General features: G+C 40.6%; 1 long non-coding RNA gene across 1 annotated transcript in view; it reads right to left on the reverse strand.

Annotated features, from left to right (window-relative positions):
* The window catches only part of LOC142600428 (uncharacterized), a 42,771-nt gene extending 33,234 nt beyond the window's left edge, over positions 1-9,537 (reverse strand). Inside the window, exon 1 of the long non-coding RNA XR_012833901.1 lies at positions 9,416-9,537. This is a non-coding gene — a long non-coding RNA (uncharacterized LOC142600428). The remainder of the gene's footprint in view (positions 1-9,415) is intronic.
* Between the last annotated feature and the right edge of the window lie 873 nt (positions 9,538-10,410).

Genomic DNA, 10,410 nt, shown 5'->3' on the forward strand with positions numbered 1-10,410 from the left:
CTACATCAAGGAATAGATAACAGTCTACATGCTCTTGGGAGAAGTTCCCACCACTGGGGACGGATGGACCACAAAAGCTAGGAGGAATTGTGTGAGAGCTGAGGACCAAGCATTCCCTGCAAGGAAGCCTAAAGGGGTGATTTTGGTGTCCATCACAACAAAAAAAATGCTTGTTTCATCCATTTTGAGGAAGTGGTATAAAACTCATAGACAGAAACAACATTAGTAAGACTGTACTATGCAGTGGAGGTCAAAGTTTGGCATAGTGAAGAAATAGTACATATTAGGTAAGGAGAAAAATGGAGTCAGACCTCCAAGAAGTCCCAGGTTCTTATGTAGTCTTTAAGCTTTTTTCATGTCAAGGAGAGAAATGAATGTTACCCAAAAAGGTTAAAAAATCCCTGCCTCAAAGTACTTAGCTGCTAAAGCTATGTTAAATTATCTTTGCTCCACAAGTTTCAGTTTTCATGAAACCAAATTAAGATAAATCTGAAAATTTATATAACTTTAAAAGAGCATTTACTAAAATGCTCCTGTCATTCACAGTAATATGGAGGGAGTCAACTTGTTTCACACAATGACCTTAACTTTTTTTTCATATTCCAGAAAATTTTGTACAATCCCAGGAGTGTAGGTGAAGTCCTGTGTATCATTGACATTCTGCCCCACCACTCTGATTTCTGGCAAAGTAATACTTTCTGAATGCTGTGTCTGCTAATTCTTTCTTTCTTTGTGTAAGAGGTGGATGCACGTATTACCTAGTTTGTTGTAGAGAATCAGTGAAGTACAGTTTTATTTGTATTTGCAGAGACAACAAAATCGAAGAAGATAGTAGCTTGGTGACTCCAACTGAGATAGTAATTAAGATAAACCAGTGATGTTTCTAGAATATTTTAAGAAGCCTGGAGGAATTAGCATAGCTTGCAGGAAACTGGGCTGGAAAGAGATAGTCTTTAAGAGCAAACATGAAAATACAGTCTTTATATCAAGTATGATGGAGAACTAATACATCTCTCCTGTGTTTGGGTAGGTGAGTAGGTTGGTGAGTTAAGAGGAGCTGAGAAGAGAGTTTGCAGGGCAATTGAGAAATGCATGAGGTCATTCAACCTCTTTTCCAAACAAGCATTTTCTAAAATCCCATATTTCTGTTGTTATCCAAAAATGGTAACACATTCCTTTATTTTAACTAGTTCAGTTTTATGGATAGCAGCTAACTATAAAAAGAAATAATAACCTGAAGTGTCCTTGGAGCCATTAACTGTACCTTTCTGTCTATTCCCTAAGAAGATGCCCTGGATTTAAAGACTACGTATATTAAAGCAAGTAAAAGAAGAAACAGTTTCTTTTCTGACACTTGCACTCCTTTCCTTTAGCTTGTGTGGAAGGCTGACAGCCCATCTCATTCCCACCAGTGGTATCCCACCAGCTCCCCTGGGAGTTCAGCATTGCATTTGGCCTGTTCTACTGATCTTCCTGAGCCCCTCATTTCTGACCTGGAACACCACCATCCTCGAGAAGTCAGGTAGGAGCAGAAGGCGTTTGACACTGCTAAAGAATCAAGCCTCAGTTGGCAGTTTTAGCCATTTGTCCTCCAGGTGTTTGTTTTGCTGGATAATGATTTAATTTTTGGTTTTGTAATATGCTCTTTGTAGAGGTTATTTTAAGCTTCCAGTAGAATAGCAGACAAGTAGGTATCCTCCTTCCTTCAGAGGAGCTGTGCTGATTTTAGCTGATGTTTGCATATTTTAGCTACCACCCTGGCACTTTTAAGGTTAACAACCACAGGTTGTTAGAAAAGGTTAAGACGCATCTCTTAACCTTTGTCTGCCTCACTTCTCTTTGCGATGCACAATTGTTAATCAGTGGTGTGAGGCATTTTAAGATTCTCACACATAAGGATCCATCTTTAGGTAATCATTTAAGTGTAGTCCTGGCTTTAAGCATAGGTGCAGCCAATGATTATTACTCAAGTTATTATAAAGTATAATATATAAATAACTGCGTATTAATTTTTATACACATCAGTGAAACTGAGTCTGTTGGGCAAAAGAACTTTCTGCTACTCAGGTATACCCATACATCAGCTGATTCTTCTGCAAGCTGATTCAAATTAGGGGCCAAGCTGTGCCTTTTTTATCACCTAGAATGTGCTGTTTGTGCATCTCATGTATTTTGTCCATTAACTGACTTCTTACATTGTGTCACCCCATTAATACCAGCTGTTGTACCCAGCATCACGTTGGGGGTGCATGGAAAACTGACAGAAGGGAGCAGAGCTGCTGAGGAACAGGCACTTTGTAGTTAAGAAGCAATTTCTTTGTTATTTGAAAAAAAACCTGCTTGAAATGGCAATGGGAGAGCTTACAGACAAAATGATTATGCCCGTTTACTCTGTGAGAGTTGCTGGTGAGGAGGCCTTGGGGTCAGTGATGTGCTTTTCTCCTGTCCACATGGTTGTTTCACGGGCAGTCTACGTGAAATCCACAGAAACATGCCCCAGCGGTGTGTTAAGCCTCTGGGTGTGCTCAGCTACGTGATACTGGAAATGCTCTGGAGAGCAGTGCCTGAAGAGTCTTGTTGCAGGCTCACTACATGGGAAGAGCAGCATCTGGTCTGAGACCAGAAAGAAACAAAAGGCATAATCAGTGGGTTGATTCCCTCCCCCATCCCTCCCTGGTTTGATACTAGTATGACCCAGAGGAGCTTTCTGAAAAATAGGTGTAAAAAGCTGCCCAAAAATGTTTGATTTGGAAAGATGAATATATTGTGAGATTGCAAAAGGAGCACAGTACCTAATCAACAGTGCCCAAGGATACTGCATCCATCACTGTAGCTGCTGCAAGCTTGAATCCCAAGTCTTACTGAAGTGTTTGCTCAAAGGATGAATCTGTTAACTGTTACTGGAAGTTACACTTTCCGGTCTGAATCATATATTTGCACCTCTGAGGTCTCACTGGGCAATCAGGTGGAAAAGCCACTGATGCATGAGCAACTGTAGGAAATCATGGGATTGCAAAACTCCGACCCATTAAGGAAAACTGACTGCTTATAGCTAAAATAGGCCACCCTGAAAATGAAATGTGAAATTAAAATACCAGAATAAATGGTATGCCTCAAACTAATTCTTCAGACACTTCTAGCATGTTGTTCCAGCTCCCATTCATGTTAGCTTGCCCCTAATATGGTTCTTATAGTCCTTTGCTCGCTACAGCTTCCTGAGGAGGGGAAGTGGAGAGGGAGGTGTTGAGCTCTTCTACCTGGATCCGGTGATAGGACCTGTGAGAATGGTTCAAAGCTGCAGCAGGGAGGGTTTAGACTGGCCATTAGGAAGCATTTCTTTACCGAGAGGGTGGTCAAACACTGGAACAGGCTTCCTAGAGAGACGGTTGATTGCCCAAGCCTATCAGTGTTTAAGAGGCATTTGGAGACTCCCCGTAATAACATGCTTTAGCTTTTGGTTAGCCCTGAATTGGTAAGGCAGTTGGACTAGAAGATTGTTGTAGGTCCCTTCCAACTGAAATATTCTGTCCTGTCCTGTCCTGTCCTATCCTATCCTATCCTATCCTATTTATTGCCAGTTAGCAGTAACACAGTTTTATGTGGACATGGGCACGAACCAAAATTTGAGATGTGAGTATTGTTGGGTTGTTAAATCATTCAAAATAAATGTGGAAAACATTTCCCTGCTTATCCCAGCCTCTCATCTCTATAATAGATGGCATCAAGTCCCTTTGGCTTTGAGCGCTCTGATGTAAGAGTTGATGCAGGCCTATGATCTGGAATAGTCAGGGGTATGAGAAACTACATAATCAGAGCAAGGGAGCATCCTTGTATCTAAGTGGCAGCTCAGCAGTACCATTTGTCCAGTGATCAAAGGGTCTTCTGAGGTGATTAAAATCTTTGGCACCCCAACTTTCCAGTTGAAAGCATCCAGTCTCCAGGAAGCTTATAGTGAGGTGTTGAGATCATTCATCAAGGAGGTGGCTTGTTACCTGAAACGTGGTCTGCAACAATCCAGAGCCCTGGAACAGGACAGCAGCAATACTGGAGGAGTCGTGATCAAGTCTCAGAAGTACTGCGAAGAAGCTAAGTCAGCCAAAGCTGCAGACCTCTAGGGACTGGAGTGGAGAGGAATGGCAGAAATAAGAAGGTCATTATGACAACCCCTGAAGCATGCTGCAGCACAGAGGAACTGTGTCAGAGAGGCTGTTGCCATGACATTTCTTTGGATAAACATCTGGAGTCCTTAGGACTTACTGGTGTAGTGCTTCTCCAAGAGCCAAAAACTCTGTCTCTACTTTAACTGAAACCCTATTGCTTACAGAGCATTCAGCACCACCTCCACTGTGAAACTACTGCCTTGAATGAGTGTAGTGTCTCCGAAAGAAAGGAGACATCCTTCATAGAGATACAGTCACATCTAGAAAAGAAAAATGGTCTTGTGACTTAATCTGAAATGAGGATCCTTGCCCTTGGCTTCTAGAGACTGTCATTTTGTCCTCTGGCAGGTCACTTCGGAACAGTGTGATTTTAGTGGCACATAACCAGAATAACTGCTTTGGTCCCCAGGCTGTGGGCGTGGGTAAGAAGGTAAGAAGCAGAACATGTTATGCAGTACACAGAGGGAAGGGCACAAGTTTACGTTTCTCTGCTGGGGACTCCATGAACCTACTTCTTATTTTGCTTTGCACCCTAGGTTAAAAAAAAAAAAAAAAAACACAACAAAGAATCCATTGATTTCAGCTCCAGCCTCCAGGAGTGTAAGACCTGTTTTTTTGGGTCACTTAACTCTCAGAACACCAGCTCTGAAATGACCTGTCCCAAGTTTCCAAGTGCTTGACATCTCTGATGTCAACACAAGAACTGTGTTCTGGGGATCTGGAGTCAAATAGTGATGTGGATTTTAGAGGAGGCACCTAATCTTGGGCTTAAAGTGTATTAAGAGGCTGAATTAAATGCCACTAGTTAGAGCCCATTAATATCTTTAGTAGTGTGTGCTGTACAAGTATTAACAGGGCTTTCTGGGAAGTGCATGGCTTTGTCAGTGCCACGTGTGAACTGTAATTCAGAGCTGCTTTTAGTTTTTGACCCATTGGTGTTCAAAGAGGAGGAAAGCTTTGTGTGTTCTTTAGGTGGATTTAATTCAGGTCTATTGAAGAAAAAGCTGAAGAGTAGAAAAGACCATCCACTATTAGGAGATCAGTTTTTCTCCTGAAATGCCTTCTTTATTCAAAAGTACTTTCACACAGAGGATTCTGTATTTCCATTACACCTTTGGTATGTGTCTTTGATTTTATCAGCTTGCCTCAAATTTCTCTGTCAGGGTTTGGTAAGCTGTGGCCTGTTCATTTAACTCAGCAGCTTTGAAAATAATTTTGAATATTGTATATGAGTCACTGTATTGAAGGAAAAAGGACAAAAAGGAGTGATTGTGGAGAAAAATTGAGGTGTAAATGTGAAAGGGGGACAGATGCACCCATATATATGCACAACCCAGAGGCTCCTGGGATGGGAGACCAGTGTTCAGTGGGTCTGCAAGGACAGAGGCCAGTAGAGTCCGCTTTGTCATATCCAAGTCTAACAAGGTCACTTATGGGAGCATCTGGACTTGGCAGCAGGCTTCTTGTCATTAAAAGAAAATTGGTCTGATCTCTGACTTGACTTCCAAGAAAAGGAAGAAGACAGCTTTCCTGATAGCCAGAAAGTGTTGCTCACAGGCTCCCACAACGCAGTGTTCAGAAATGTGGGAGCCCAGTAGGACCAACTGGAGCTTATGAGTGTTCAGGCTTATATCCTTGGGAGAAGATAAACCAGAGTACCCAAATTTCCTTTTCTAGGGCAAAGCCTCCTCTAAAGTTCCTAGTGAGAGTTTGCTCATCTTTGAAGAGGACATAGTGTCTTTTGTGTGAAGTTGGTTAACCACTGCACGTTGCTGGCCATTTCGCATGCTGACCCATCTGGTCAAAGTGTGTCTTTGCCTTTCTAGCCTACTACACATGCCCTTGTTCATGCTTTGATTAACCTCCTCCAGTTCCCTTCCTTCTGACCTTGCCACCAACATTTTTGTCTTCTTTAACCAAAAGGATTTTTTTATATGTATCCACTGGTCAGCCATGTACTTCTCTTTGCAATGCTGGCTCTCTTCAGATTCTGCCTCTTTCCTTACGGCCTTTCCATTTTCATTTTGCTGTGCGACTGGATGTACATAAGGTATCTTTATCTTCTATAATGCCCACATTGCTGTAACCCACCCCTTTACTCTAGAGGGCAAAGTCTGTGGGCTAGAAGGGAGCATCCTGCAGGGCAGTTTTCTGGACCTCGTTGTTCCAACCCAAACGTGGATTCAGAAGTAAACTCAGGCAGCAGAAAGCAGCTCAGCTTGTGCTGCAAGGGAGTTAAATCAGCTGATCACAGTGGCCCTTTTTTGGTTCTTTTAGACTTTTAGATTTCATGTGTCTGTACAAGCTCTATCAATGTGTTTTTCCAGTTGCAAAATGTCTCCTATCTTCAAGCCCGATGAAAAATTCCATTTTAACTTCTAATCTTGCAAGTAAAGAATTTTTCTTCGTTACAGTAAAGAGATGGATACTGCTACCACACAAGAAGTATGAACATGTGTCTGAGGCAGAAGGATTGCACTTGTTTCCATGGACCTCTAGGTACAGAGAGATCAATGGGAAAAGGAAGTTTAAAGACAGATGACATGACTGAAGAAAAGCTAATTGCCTGAAGCAGTTAAACTAGGCTAAAGATGTCAGTTGTTGAAATTCTCATCCCAAGGAGATTTCACCGAAGGGAAACCTTAGTCCTTAGTATGCTGTTAAGAAAGGAAGAAATCTCAAGGGAGGAATTCACAGAACAATTTGGGACTCTTAATTCTAGTGAACTGCCAGGACCAGATGGTGTTCATCTCAAGCTGTGAGGGATCTCAGCTCCAAAACTGGAAAGCTTCTGATAAACACATGCAATATATCCCTTAAAATAGGAGTTCTTCATGATTGCTGTAAAAGTGTCACCAGGGAGCATCACTTTGAAAATGCAACGAAGAGTGAGCTTGGGAGTTGCAGGTGAGTGTGCAATATCCTACATAGGGGGGAAGCATTTCAGGGTAGTCAGAACAGAAACATGTGCTTAGAAAAACAGAATTACATCATCTGACCAACAACACAGTTTCTGCTTAAAGTTCTCAGCTGGTCTTTGAAGTTATTTGAAGACTTTATTTAAAATATTGGGAAAAAAATCTGGCATATATCATCCAGGTTTTTAGGAGGTTTTGATTATGTTTGTAAGAAAAAGGGACATTATCTTATGCTAGACAGGTAAATTTTTGTCTCTAATTAAATAATGGCTAGGCATAAAATGTTTTAAGTACTGGCTGTTTTTCAAAATATAGGTGACCTAACAGTGGCATACAAAGATCTGTGCTGGGATTGCTCTTGTACAATTTTGGTGGTGATTTTAAGACTGAGTTGAAGATGCTGTCATTACATACATCCATCCATGTTAGGAAAAACTAGAGGAGCACACAAAATCTAGAAAGACTTCAATGAACAAAAAGTAGGTACAGTTCAACTTGTATACATAAATGTACAATAGGAAGAAAAATCTATTTTTTTCACAGATGGTAATGAATCTAAACAAGGAACTTTCCCTTTAGAAGCAGAGATCTAGGAGTGGTTATTGACAGCGGTTCAGCCTGCTTTAACCAGGCAAACAGAGCAATGAGAAAGTCTTGCTTTAGGTTCTCAGAAGATAAAAGCTGTAGTCACATGCAGTGGCAATTTGAATATCCTTAAAACAAATGAAATAATTCTGCTGAATTCAGTACTAACAGCATGTCATAAAAAGTAAGCTTTGCAAGATCAAAATGTTTAGATCATTCTGCTACCATTAACAGCTTTATAGCAGACAAATTATATGAACAATATCAAACATCAAATTCTGGGTTATAAACTCCACTTCTGGGAAGTAAAATGAATAAAAATACCTTCCATAGAATTATATCATGAGAGGCATAATTTTAGTTGGACAGAGGTTACCTTCATCTTACATAGAAGAGTGACCTGAGCAGGTGAGTTAATATGCAACTTTGCTGTTGAATTAGAATCATAGACTGGTTTGGGTTTGAAGGGACATTAAAGATCACCTAGTTCCAACCTCCCTGCCATGGGCAGGGACACCCTCCACTAGACCAGGTTGCCCAAAGCCCCATCCAACCTGGCCTTGAACACTTCCAGGGAGGGGGCAGCCACAGCTTCTCTGGGCAACCTGTTCCAGTACCTCACCACCCTCACAGTCAAAAATTTATTCCTAATATCTAATCTAAATCTACCCTCCTTCAGCTTAAGGCCATTACCTCTTGTCCTATCACTCCCTGCCCTTGTGAACAGTCCCTCTCCAGGGGACTGCTGATGAACTCTGATGACCCATCTTAGGCTTTCGTATTTCTGAGGAAGAGAATGCCTGTCTGTGGGTTTGCATCAATTGCATGTGTTTCCTCATCAGACATTTTGTGGAGAGTGGAAGTTCAAATGAAGTCAAATGAAGTTGTTGGCAATTCGAAATGTTGGCCGCCTCCTTTGTCCTTTTTATATTATGTAATGTGGTAAAAAAAAAAAAGTTGTATTTTATGCTTTATAGCAATGATTTCCAAAATAAATGTAGCCTAGTCTGGTAAGTGTTTTCACTGAAGTCCCAAAAGTCAAGTGTAGTTACTTTAGAGTCTGAAGATCAACCTCAGTCTCATAGTTACAAAATTTTCCAAGACACTGAATTATATATTAATATGTAATAAAAAATGTAAAAGTATAGTAATTGTTTTTAAAATGAAACTGGAAAAAAAAAAGAGAGTAATTTCTTTTAACCACAAAAGTCATTGATGTAACTGCTATTAGTTATTGGAAGTCTGATTGACCTTTTACTCATTGTATTCCCACTAGACTTGAAGAAATAGGTCTTCTTTTTTTTTGTTTTCCTTTTATTCTTTGGGTGAGAATTGTAAGACGTTTCACAGCAGAATAGACTATTGACGTAATAACACGTGTAATGCTTAGTTAACTCACATTTACAGACATGCCGCAATCGCTATCATTTTTCTGGCATTAAGTTATAACTCCTGAACTCTGATAAAGCCCTACCAAAGCCAAATCTTTAGACACCAGATAAAACTGTTGAAAGCACTTAAGGGGTTTATAAACGTCATTTGGCATTTAGCCTTAGTTTGAAGTCACCTTAAAGAACTCAGATTTGGGGTAAAATTTTCAGATGCAGCAACATCTGTGTGTGGTTATATATATATATATATATGCATGCATAATGTATATACATATATATACATACATATGTGTACATGGTAAATATACATTGTAAATACCACCATACATGGTTTAAAGAAGAGACTAGCAGGTGGGCTTACCTTTGGGATTTTAGGACTGAAGGAGTCACATTTTGAAGGAAGAATTCAAGAAAAATACTTTGCATCAGTGACATGTATATTCTGAATCTATAGATGCAGTCTCGTCTCTCTCTCAAGAAGTGCCATTTCCCCATAAAAACTGGGGAAGACAAAAAAGTCCACAACAAACTTACAAACCATTAGTTACAAATTAGGTGGTTATATGTGAACAGTTCCTGAATTGTTCTGTCTGGAACACAGTGGTACTAGGCAGCAGGAGTTCCTGATGTGATCATATATTAGCGGCAGTCTCTTGATGTCTGGGAAAAAGAGCAGAGTATTGAACAGAGACTTAATTGTCACTGATTATTTTTTTTTTTCTCAAAAGCTTTACCTTCTAGAAATTAAAATTGCTTTCTCTAGGCTGACCTATCACTGTAAGATATCCCTGATATTCCATCTCAGTAACTAACTTGTCTCAGTGGCTAAATTAGAAAGCACTGCAAATAAATCATGTGCTATGTTTAGAGCACTTCTGTCTGTCATGATCAAAAGTGTTGTGATAAAGGTAATGGATTACTCCTCTTCACTCGGTGTAATCACTGCGAGCATCAGCAGCTGCAGCACCCGATGTGACCAGTAGAACTGCAGGCCTTGACGTAATCAGTCATGCCTCTGCGAGGCTGGTTTTCAGGCTATGAGGAACAGTCTGTGTGGAGTGGTTCATCTAAGATCCTTGCTTTGTTTTGAAATTCACTCTGAAGCACTCAGCATAGCTGACAAACGAGCTCATTTTTCTGGGTGTGGTTCTCCAGGGCTTGGGAAGGAGAACTGCAAAGTTCTCAGGGAAAGGTCTTTTAGAGCGCTGAATATCGATGAGCTGTTAAATTGGTTTGAGTAGTTTGTTGGTGCCAACGGTGCTTTTGAATGATGCGCAGCCATAGTCAAGAAGAACTCGCTTGCCATGAATGAGAAAATGCCATGAGTGGTTTTTGTCTAAGACTTACTCTGGGAGT

The sequence above is a fragment of the Balearica regulorum genome, chromosome 2, assembly GCF_011004875.1.
Source record: "Balearica regulorum gibbericeps isolate bBalReg1 chromosome 2, bBalReg1.pri, whole genome shotgun sequence".
Classification (NCBI taxonomy): Eukaryota; Metazoa; Chordata; class Aves; order Gruiformes; family Gruidae; genus Balearica; species Balearica regulorum.